Source organism: Chenopodium album, chromosome 25 (genome assembly GCF_948465745.1).
Source record: "Chenopodium album chromosome 25, dcCheAlbu1.1, whole genome shotgun sequence".
NCBI classification, from domain to species: domain Eukaryota; kingdom Viridiplantae; phylum Streptophyta; class Magnoliopsida; order Caryophyllales; family Amaranthaceae; genus Chenopodium; species Chenopodium album.
The window spans coordinates 13,623,858-13,636,238 of record NC_137858.1 but is presented as its reverse complement, the minus strand read 5'-3'; positions in this window follow the sequence as shown (position 1 = coordinate 13,636,238).

Genomic DNA, 12,381 nt, shown 5'->3' with positions numbered 1-12,381 from the left:
CGCCAAACAGCAAAGAAAGAAGCAAACCCGGATCCTACTAAAACCCGGATGAAGCCTGGGGACAGGGCCCTTCTTGAAAGTAGCTTTGAGGCTTTCAAACAACAACACCCCTTTGGGGAAGACTGGGACATCATTGTCCCTCCGGCTGATGCTGTTTTAGCCTGGGGGGATGACATTGACAATGCAGACAATTACTTTGTCTGCTATGAGGCGGTAATAGAAGCCGGCCTCCGCTTTCCCCTTCATAGAGGCATCCGGAAGATCCTGAAGGGATATGACTTGGGAGTGTGGCAATTAACGCCTAACTCTTGGGTCAATATCCTTAGCTATATCGCCGCCTGCGAGCTCCAGGACATTGAGCCCAGCTTCACCGCCTTCGCCCATATGCACTACCTCAAGAGTGCCCCAGGCGGATATGGAGCGTGGTACACTATTTCCACGCTCCCGGAATATTTGATGACCTTGGACAAAGTGTCTAAGTGGGGAGGTTGGAAAGATAAATGGTACTTGGTCTCCTCCCCTCAAGTGAGGATAAACAAGATTCTCCGGCGCTACAACAAAGAGCCGGCTTTGGTGGGCCAGAAGTGTGTACGCCCAGCTCTTACTACCAAAGCCCGGGAGCAAATAATAGAGCCGGAGCTCTTCAAGACAACAACTGAGCCCTTGGGGGATGGGACTCACATAGTTGTTCCAAGAAACTGGATCCCCCACCCGGATTTCTTTGCGGATGAGAGATTCTTGTCCGCCTGCGGGTTGAGCCCTATGTTTCCAAAGGGTAGATACACTCACCCACCCGACGGTCTTCCGTCTGCAATTTAAATTTCATTGCTTTGAACTTTTTCTTGCTCAACTCTTTTATGTTTTTCTGCAGAGGAAGCAAGGAAAATGGTCGATCCGGCTAAGAACCCTCAAAAATCTGCGGCTCTGCTCCGCAAAGAGAATATTATGGCCTAGAAGGCCAACATTGAGGCCAAGGAGGCCAAAAAAGGAGGGGTAAGATAATTCCAACTTTCCTTGAAACTTTCCAAGTTCTTTTGATTCCAGATGACTTATGGTTTCCTTGTGTTTTTGCAGGCTTCAACTAGCATCCTCCCCCGTTCCATGACAAAGGTCTTAAAAAGACCTGGGGATGAAAACCTTCAAAAACCGGCTGCTAAAACCGGGAGGAAGGCAACCCCAACGGCCTCTGGCGTTAACGCCAAAGGTTTCCCTACAACCGGGGGAAAGGGCCCCGAAGCCATGGCAACTCTGAGTGAAAACTCAGAGAAATCAAAGAAAAAGCCGGATGCTCATGAAGCATCGAAGGATGGCGAGCCATCCAAGGCTGCAGGTGGTGCTGCAGCCGCAGGGGAGGAGCCGGCGAGGGTCGACTCCAAAGGTAAGATTGAAATTCCTTGGCCGCTTGACTTTATGCGCGTCAAGACTATGACTGACCCTTCCGGGGGGTCTGTAAGTAGCCGGCAAAGAATGAATGCCAAATACGCTGCTAGCCTCTCACCAAGTCCTACTTATGCTGCAGATGCTATTTCTGCCCCGGACCTGGCAGGGTTTGGAAAACGGATGGTGAGAACTCTCACCCAGTCGGAGAAGAACTCCATACCCAACCGCCACGAGGTCGACTTCGACTAGATTCTGGGGCAGCTGGCGGAGGTAAGTGAAACTTGCTCCTTATCTTTTTCATTTCTTTTCATTTCATTTTGTCTTTCAATTTTGCTAAGTGTTTAGGTTCCCGGATGACCTTGCTCAGGTTATGGTCCGGGTGGATGGGCTCCGGTTGCCTTTCCGGAAGAAGCAAGAAGAGGTAACTGATGCCAAGAGAAGGGCTCAAGCCAATCTCAACTCTGCTGAATATGCCTATATAAATTTTGATGTTGAGATTAAAGCCCTCGAGTTGAAACAGGAGGAGCTGGTCAGGACTTTGACGGCTGCTAATGATGAAGCCAACAACAAGATCAGCGACTTGGAGCTAAAGCTGAAAACTGCCGGCTCCAACCTCAAGGCCTTGGAGGGGGCTGATCAGGAGAACACTGCCCTAAGGGCAGACAAGTCCCGGCTGACTGCTGAGCTTGCCACTCTGAAGGGCAAGCATGCTGAGGAGCTCGAAGCTGAGCAGGCCCGGCTCATCAAAGAGAATGAGCGGGACAATGAGATCCGCCTCCGATACGCTTGGGGGCTTCTCTATCCTGAAGTAGACTTTGAAGTCTACAAGATGAGGTACAACTACGCCACTGAGGTGTACGATGCCAAGGTTCTCCAAGATCCTGCTCCGGCTCGCTTCAAGGAATGGGCCCTGGAAAACGGTGCTGAGGTTTCGGACACAGAGGAGCCGGACCTGGACGAGATTATAAAGGAGGTGAACAAGGACAGCCAGCCTGAAGAGGCTGTGGTTCCGGATGATGTTCCTTCAACAACTCCATCCCAGCCGGAACAGCCACCAGCATAGCTCCCCTACTTCTCTGCGGCAGTATGCCAACCTTTTGCTTTTCCGGCCTGTGCGCCGAGTAATTATGTAACTTTTATTTTTCCTTTGTCTCTGTATTCCGGATATGGATCCGGTTAACAATTATTCCTGGCCTTGAGCCAGTTTATTTAATGGAGTACACCAACCCAGTCGGTTTTCTTATACTTGCATAATTTTTCAATTTTTCAATTTTTTCACTTTTGCATATATACTCAATATATATACTTGTGGATTTGCCTATCTGATGAAAAGCATGCGGCAGATTCGAATCCGGCTGTCCTTGCCCCTGGGCGGCTGTGTGGTTGGTTTTAATCTAAGAAAGGATTGATTGCCTTGGAAACTTCTCATACTGTTAAAGAGTATGGGATGTTTGTAAGGCAATCAATCACAATAGTGATTGCCCCAAACCAAGTACACAGCCGGACAAATGGCAGACATACAACCTCTGCCCCAGTCGGTATCAAACCGCCTGGGTATTCTTTATAGCCATTACGCAAAAAAAAGGGTTTGCCCTAAAAGTGCGCAATTTGGAGAAAATTTAACTAAGTAAAAACTTATGATGGTGCTCCGGCTGATACTGGTAGGCAGCCAGAGCATTTACAACCAAATATTACTTAGTAGAAATAACACGGTCAGACAGCTATGAGTTGGCTGTTTTAACCACTCAATCTTTGCCGCCCGCATGGGTATGTAGAACAAGCAAGGTGGCTGTTCTCTGCGACGATTGCACCCGGAGGGGTGTCGCCGGACGCCTATATCCATATTGGGATAGACGAATTTGTGAAAATGGACAACCATCTGGCCCTTGGCCTCAGGTCTTGTTGTAGACCGGCTGATAGCCACTAAACGGTTTTGTGCTTAGCTTAAGAATCCGGTTGTTAGCCTCTTGTCATTATGGACTTTTGATTTCATATACTAAGTATCAAACTTAGTTATCTGGCCATTGGCCTCAAGTTATTCATATATTAAATTTGCTACTGAACCTTTCATCATTAGTATGGGTAAACCCAGATTGATAAAAAGACAATAAATGAAACAAAAAGCATCTCTCATTAATACTTCTTGTTACAAAAAACTTTACATTACTCAGAATTAGTACTTTTTTAAGTTGTCTACATTCCAAGTTCTAGGCAGGCACATACCGTCTGGGGTTTCCAGGCGGTATGTGCCGTCCCTAACTTCTTCATAGATCCGGTAGGGTCCTTCCCAATTAGGAGTTAGCTTTCCAAGCTCATTGGCCCTACCGGTTGCCTCCATTTTCCGTAACACAAAATCGTCCACTTTCAAAGGACGTTTGTGCACTCTTTTGTTGTAGGCTCGCGTCATTCTCAGACGGTATATCTCATGTCGTAGGGCAGCATTGCCCCTGCGTTCCGGGAGGGAGTCCAATGCCAGTCGCATGGCCTCCCAATTTGCCTCTTCATCATAGAGCATCACTCTGAGCGTAGGCTCATAGTGTTCAATGGGTAAAACGGCTTCAGCCCCGTATACCATGAGAAACGGGGTTTCTCCGGTTGATCCCTTGGCAGTTGTCCGGATGGCCCAAAGAACATGAATTAACTCTTCAGCCCAAAGACCACCGGCTTTTTCAATTTTCTTTTTTATGCCGTCTGAGATGAGTTTGTTGAATGCCTCAACCTGACCATTTGCTTGAGGACGGCCGACTGAGGCAAAGTAACTTGAGATACCCTGATCTCCTAACCAAATCTTGAGCTGAGGCGTCTCAAACTGAGGGCCATTGTCAAATACCATAGACATAGGTACCCCAAACCGGGTGATAATATTCTTCCATATGAAAGAGATGACATCCTTTGTCTTGATATTCTTGACTGCCTCTGCCTCCACCCATTTGGTGAAGTAATCCACAGCCACCAAGATATAACGCTTCCCGCCTGGAGCAGGCGTATAAGGACCCAATATGTCCATGCCCCACTTAGCAAACGGGACTGGGCTGTGGATTGCCGTCAGAGCAGTAGCCGGGCGATGTATTGGCTTGCCAAACCTCTGGCATTTATCACATTTCTTCACAAATTCCTTGGCGTCTGCCTCAAGAGTAGGCCAAAAATAATGCCGCCTGGCTCTGACGGCTAGGGACTTGCCGCCTATGTAGGAGGCGCAAAATCCCGCATGCAGCTCTTCGAGTACCTCCTTCCCCTTTTCTGGGGTAACACATTTCAACAAGGGCTTGAGAAATCCAGCCTTGAAGAGTTCTCCGTTCCTCAACTCGAAGTTTGCTGCTCTCTTTTTCAACTCGAAGTACCTCCTTCCCCTTTTCTGGGGTAACATATTTGATCATTGCCGGATGGGTCGCTTCATAAGTGCCCTCATACTGGCTAACAACCAACTGAGAATCAGAATGGGCGTCAATCTTTGTTGCCCCTGCTGCCTTACACATGCGGATTCCGGCTAGCAGGGCTTCATACTCCGCCTCGTTATTCGAGGCCTGAAACTTGAACCGTAGTGCATACTCATATTTATCTCCTTCTGGAGATTCACAAACAATGCCTGCACCACAGCCGTTTTTTGTAGAGCTCCCATCTACATACACCCTCCAAACCTGATCAACATTATCCGGAAGAACCGGACGAGTCATTTCAACAATGAAGTCGGCAAACGCCTGACCTTTCACTGCTTTCCTTGGTTCATAAGAGATTTCAAGACTTTGCATTTCAATAGCCCATTTCAACATTCTGCCGGATGACTCTAGAGTGGACATTGGCCGCTTGAGGGGCTGACCGGTGTAGATTACCACTGGATGTGCCAGAAAGTATGGCTTCAATTTTTTGAAGGCCATATATAGAGCAAGACCAAATTTTTCCACCATGGGGTACCGGAGTTCAGCATTTTTTAACACATGACTTATGAAATATACCGAGAGCTGCGTGCCGTCTCGTTCAGCAAGGAGAACGGCACTGAGAGCATGGTCTGAGACGGCTAGGTACATGTACAACTTCTCTCTTGGCAAAGGACTAACAAGCCTTGGCAAAAAGTGCAAGTGCTCTTTCAATTTTTGGAATGCCGCCTCAGCATCATTCCCCCATTCAAATCTAGTCTTCTTCCTGATTGCTTGGAAGAAATAAAGGCATTTGTCACCTGACTGGCTGAGGAACCTCCCCAAGGCGGCTAGGCAACCGGTGAGTCTCAGAACTTCCTTGACAGTGTGGGGTGACTTCATGTCAATTACCGCCTGTATCTTCTCAGGGTTAGCCTCTATCCCCCTTTGATCAATCAGGAATCCGAGAAACTTCCCAGACTCAACACCAAAGACGCATTTCTTAGGATTTAACATAACCTTATGCCGCCTGAGTGTGGTGAAGGTTTCTCGGAGATCAGCAAGGTGATCCGCCTGCTGCTTGGATTTGACTATCATGTCATCAATATACGCCTCTACATTCCTCCCAATTTGATTAATGAAGACTGTATTAATCATCCGTTGGAACGTAGCCGGCGCATTCTTCAAGCCAAACGACATCACAGTATAACAGAATAACCCCTGATCAGTGACGAAGGCCGTCTTTTCTTGATTTTTTTTCCACAGAGGTATCTGATGGAAGCCGAAATAGGCATCCATAAAACTCATCAAGGCATGGCCGGCTGTTGAATCAACCAGGCTGTCGATTTTAGGAAGTGGATAACTATCCTTTGGGCATGCCTTGTTGAGATATGTGTAATCTACACACATCCGCCAAGTACCATTCGGCTTCTTTACAAGCACAACGTTTGCCACCCAGTCGGGGAAATTACAAGGCCGAATGAACCGGGCATCTAACAGCTTTTTCACTTCGGCAGCTGCCGCCTGACTTCTTTCCTCACCGTGGTTTCTCTTCTTTTGCCGGATGGGCTTCATTTTTGGATCCACGGCGAGCTTGTGGACAGCGAGATCCGGGCTGATGCCTGGCATCTCTTCCACTTCAAAGGCAAACACATCTTTGAATTCTTTCAGCAGAAGGTGCAAGTCTGCACCCAGAACAGCATTAGCAACCGTCCCAACCTTAACAGTTCGCTCTGGACGGCTGTCTTCCAGAACAAGATCAATACTTTCACCAGCCGGTTGGGGACGGAGCTCCTCTGACCGTTCACCGGTTAGTGATTGCTATTTCTTTTCTTTCTTCACCACCACCAGCTCTGCAGCTTTTCTCTTTTTTCCGGCTGCTGGTGGAGGTGAAGGAGCATCCTTGACGTGGTCAAGGTCTATTGGTTCCTTCCCTTGGCCGTCTGCGGCCACAGTATCTTTGACGGCTGAGAGGTAACACTCCCTGGCCGTCTTCTGATCCCCGTTCAGGGAACCAACAGAACCATCATCCTTCTCATACTTGATAAGCATGAGAGCAGGGATGATTACAGCCTTGGCTTCGTTGAGGGTTGGCCTCCCAAGAATAATGTTGTAGGCAGTCAACTCCTCAACGACCAAGAATCTGACGACAATATGTCGTCCCTGGCCCTTCTCACCCAGCCGGATGGGTAGGTCAATTCTTCCGGCTGGATAGACCATCCCACCCCTAAAACCAACTAAAGGGTGGGTGACCGGATGCATGCTGTTGGAGTTGTATTTCAGCTTCTACAAGCACCGGAGGCTGATGATGTCTGACGAGCTGCCGGTGTCAATAAGGATGCGCCCAACTAGCTGGTTGGCGACCTTGCATTCAATAACAACCGGGTCGTCATGCGGGCGGCGGACGCTGCCCCTGTCCTTCTCAGTAATGAGGACATCCGGAAAGGTGGAGCTGGCAGACGCCTGCTCATCATCATCCTTATCCATCTTTCGAAGATGGCTTTTGGTGCCCCGGATGGTAGGGCCACCACAAGAAAATCCGCTTGCTATGGTGAAGACCGGATCCATGTCGGTTTCCGAACTACTAGCAGGCTGGGGGGTAGCCTTAGAGGACTGACCCTTGTTCTTCTTCTTTGTCCCGGCTGGGGACTTAGAAATATAGGACTTCAGATGCCCTTTGTCAGCCAGACGGTCCAACGTCCGCTGTAAACTGAAGCAATCGTTGGTGTCATGGCCAACCTCCTCATGGAATTGGCAATATTTGTTTTTGTTCCGAAACTGGACGGAACTCTTCATTGGATTCGGCTTCTCAATGGACAGCCGGTCCTTTACCTCCATGAGGATGGAGTTACAATCTCTGTTAAACTCGTACCGGGGAACGTACGGTTTAAACTCTTTCTTCTTCTTCTGGGACGGCTGCTCAGAATCACTGACCGCCCAGACTTCTTTTCTTTTCTTGCTCTCTTCTTTTTTCTTCTCCGGCTGAGCAGACCGGCTCTCTTTTTGCTTGTCAGACTTCTTGGAGTCTGACAGGCTACCAGGCGTACAGAGGTCGGTTGCTTGTATATAGCTTTCCGCCTCCCTCAGGGTCGCCTGTAGCGTAAATGCCCCTTTTCTGACAAGGTCGAACTTAAAAGTCGACCCGTCTCTCAGACGCTTGAAAAAGTCTGTGAATGCTACCTCGTCAGACAGCCCCTGGATCTGAATTCTGACCAGGTTGAACCGTCTGACATATGAGCGTAGCCCTTCTCTCTCTCCCTGCTTAATGGTGCTCAAGTCTAAACTTGTTTTCTTAGCAGGGATGTTCATTGAGAAGTTGGTGGCAAACAAGAAGGCTAGCTTCTTGAAGCAGCCAACAGATCCGGCTGGCAAGTTGCCAAACCATTGCTGGGCAATGCCCTTCAATGTAGCCGGAAAACAACGGCACCAGGTGGCATCGTCCCAACCTTGTAAACACATTAGGTTGGTGTATGCCATCAGGTGATCTTCAGGGTTGGTGGTGCCGTCATAAGCACCCACCAAAATGTTTTTAACCTTGGCCGGCTGAGCCGCCTCGGTTATATTGGCTGCGAAGGCAGACGGTTGTTCGCCTAGCCTCATCAGCCGGAGCTGCCAGTCCAGTGGCTGGACATTAGTATATGCCGCCTGACCTCCGAATGGAGGTGGCTGCATGAATTGGAGGCCATATTGCCCATACTGCGCCTGGGGTGCGTATGGCATAGACCCTATCATCAGCTGAGGTTCGGTGTTGACGGATTTACCACCTGTCCGACTCTCATGCAAGGACATAGAGTTCCTTGTAGAAGCTTCCTTGAAGCTGTCTGGAAAGCTTGAGGTAGAAGCTGACTCAGACTGCTGCTGCCTCCTTCGATTGATGACTTCTCTAGCATCGAAGGTGGACGCTTTTCTAGCCTCCGGCTAGGGTCGCCGGGGCATCAGAATCTTAGACCAGTCAAGCGTGGCGGCTGCCTTCTCCTTTGGATGGGGAGTTGGCTGCCTGTCCTTGACCGGCTTCTTCTTCTTCCCATCATTGGGAGTCTTTTTAGCCGGCTGACTCTTGGAAGAGCCTGCCTTGTTGTTGATCATCTTCTTGATTTTACCCTTGAAGGAGTTCATGAATTTCATGAGCTCGTTCCGGGTGACTGGAGCTTCTCCTCTGGTCTTCCGGGTTTCCCCGTCTGACCTCCCAGTGGGCCGGCTGCTTGGGCCCGCCTGATCCAGATTTCGTTCCAGCTGGTCTCTGGAACGGATGGATTTAGAGATGAGAGAACCATCTTTAGTCATATAGGTCTCCACATCACTGTCTTCTTCTTCCTCCTCCTCTGTGAATACCTCTGGCTGAGGCTGAGGTGGAGGCTGAGGGATTTCAAACCCTACCGGCTGAGTAACCGGTTGCAAGTCTTCCGGGTTACCCGTCTGAGTACCCGGACGTAGAGAGGTAGAATTGAGAATTGGTACAGAATTTTGAACCATCTTGAGGTACTCTCCCCACAGACGGCGCCAAATGTTTTGGGTGTTTTTGTCCCTTGGGAGAGTTACAACTCGAAGACTGGTCCTGCTGACTCTGTACCTGCAAAAACAACGGAGACACCGGTTGGGTGGTGCTCCGCCTCCAATGCTCAAGTTAGTAACTTGAAGGAGAATAAAAAGTGCGGAAATTTAGGTGGGGATCTGCTTGGATTCCAAGCTCAGGTGTTCTCTGATGAGAGAGAGAGTAGGATGTAATAAATGATAGTAAATTTCTGAATGTCCCCCATTTTGGGGGAATATCTCCCTATTTATAAGGTCCTTGGGAAAGGTGCCCCTTCCTAGGTTATTTTAACCTAGGACTGATGGGTTGCGCCGCCAAATAGCGGATTTATGGGGAATTGGGCCCTTGAAGGCCGCAACTCTAAGGGAATATCTGGAGAGGCCACGTGTCAGCTGGGGATTGGTCAAGGGTGACCTGCCAGCCTCTGACACGTGGCACCTCCTCGTTGGTCCACTTGTCAAGGGTAAAAATACCCCAAACAGTAATTAAAAATAAATACTAGTACGTATACTTACAAAAGCTGGTATAAAATTATATACTTCAAGGTATTATTTTAGTACCAATAAACCACTGTATTGATACCTAATATTTCGTTTGTTAGTATTGATGCATAGTTATGATGGTATCATAATCTTGATTAGCATTTTTAATTTTTTTTTTTTATTTATTTATGCACTAGCTTATATGTAGTATCGTATTTAGTGATGTTTATTTAAGAATTAAATTTCAAACTAAGCTACAAGATTTGCATTATATAAATAAGAAAGCATTTGATTAATTAAATGTTGTGTGAAGCATTACAATTAGATAATCAATATAAGAAGCCCTTCTTGCTTACAAATACATCTAAGTTATTTTATCAAATTTATAATAACCTATTTCACTCCCAATATTTATAACCTATTACAATCAGAAAGCTAATGCTCGTTGTTATTATCCATATTTCACTCTCAATATTACCATTCTCTCCCAATATTACGAGTAGTTTGTGTATTTTTTTTCAAAAAAAATGTTCAGCTTTGTAAAGGGGCCCACGTGTAAAGTCACTATATTATAAAATTCTTGGGATAATAGTGGGGCAAACAATTCTACACATACCTAGACTTGGCAATCCTGACCCACACCCGATGACCCGACCCGAATGACCCGTACTTGACCCGAAAATGACCCGAAACCCGAAATTGACCCGACCCAACCTATACTCGACCCGAAAATGGAGTTGACCCGATCCTGACCCGACCCGACCCAACCCAAAATTGACCCGAAGTGTTTGACCCGAATAGACCCGATACCTGAAATTGACCTGAACAGACCCGATACCCAAAATGTCCTAAACTAAAATCACCTTATAATTGAACTTAAAAGGTCTTGTACCAAAAATAACACAAATTGTTCATCTTCAACCATAGCTAAGCTCATACACTGAATTGATAGTTTTTATCATAACAATAACAAAATATATACTCCGTATAAAATTATTGATTTGAGCTTGATTCACAAATGAAACAACATGAACATGACCTGACTATATTTTGTCTTGACTCGAACATACTTGACCCAAAATTAACCCGACCTAAACATACCCGACCCGAAACTGACCGACCCGATACCTGACCCGAAGTTGACTCGGAACCTGAATCGACCCGACCCAAATGTTAGTTGACTCGAAATTACCCGACCAAGACCTGACCCGAATGACCCATTACAAGGTTTACACATACCATTTAGTTGAGTACAAACTACAAGACCAAGAATTACTCTCAACCATAGTCCATGAGTCTGAAATATCTACAACCATCACCTCATTTAGTAATTTCCTCATCCTCATCTCTATCTCTCTCATCAACCACTCAACCACCACCTCCCACCATGAGAACACCACCATCACCACTCCTTCACCATTACCACCAGCACCACTATGCATCAAATCACCACCACCACCACCACCACCACCGAACCTCTAATCACACCAATCACCACCATCGACCACACCAATCGCAACCACCGAACCTCCAATCCCAAAACTCACCAAATCCACCACCACCGAACCTCCAATCCCACAAATCACCACATCCACCACCACCAACCTCCAATCCCACAAATCAACACATCTAACACCACCGAACCTCCAATCCCACAAATCACCGCATCCACAACCACCAAACCTCCAATCCCAACAATCACCACATCCACCACCACCGAACCTCCAATCCCACCAATCACCACATCCACCAACGTTTTCCATTGAAGCGCACTCCTTGTTCTCAATCGTTCCAAGCAGCTTCTGAGGTAATTGGATATCAATTTCACAATTTAGGGTTTATTGTTGTAGACACCCAATTGTGTCTCCCAAAAACCAAACCCAGTGATGAATACCTTTCATGTCGTTTGATTATTGAATGAAGCTAGTGAAAGTGTGAAAAGTCTAGTGATGCGGTTGTTTTTATTAAAAATCTTTCTTTCTGTTTTTGAAAACCTGCTCTATTTATAAAAATATCCAGTCCAGTTTAGTTTGGTCCATGATAAGGGTCCAATAATGGTTTAGTTTGATGGGGCTTGAAAAGACCTTTCCAACGATATATTATTAGCCCAATTCCGATGAACAATGAGGAAGTTATGGCCAAAATACTAAACTGGGCCCAAACCGGATTTTACCGACGACCCAATGATCATGTGGAGGGTCCAAAGGTTTAATCCCATTCCTAAACCAATTAGGATTAATTAGAAGCTTCTATAAGTTTCTAAAAGATCTTAATTATCCTTTTTGAAAAGATAAGATTAAGGAATTTGAATTAAATAAAAACTTTCCTTTTATAAAAACTTTCCTTTTTTAAGTCCTAATTCTATTTGAATTTAAAAATGTTCAAAGACAGTAAGATATTATTTTCGTGCCTCACAATATTTATCCAAATCTTATATGGTTTGATAGATCTTAAAATTATCTTTCCAATGATATATTATAATATTAATTCCGAGCTATCACGAAAAAGATATGAAAGATATACGAAACTCTATTCAAAACTAACATCCTTCCACTATTTCGGCCATATCTTTTATCTAAAAAAATATTTTAATCTGATTTCAATTGGGTTGAAAAGTAGACTTCAATAGCTTTCC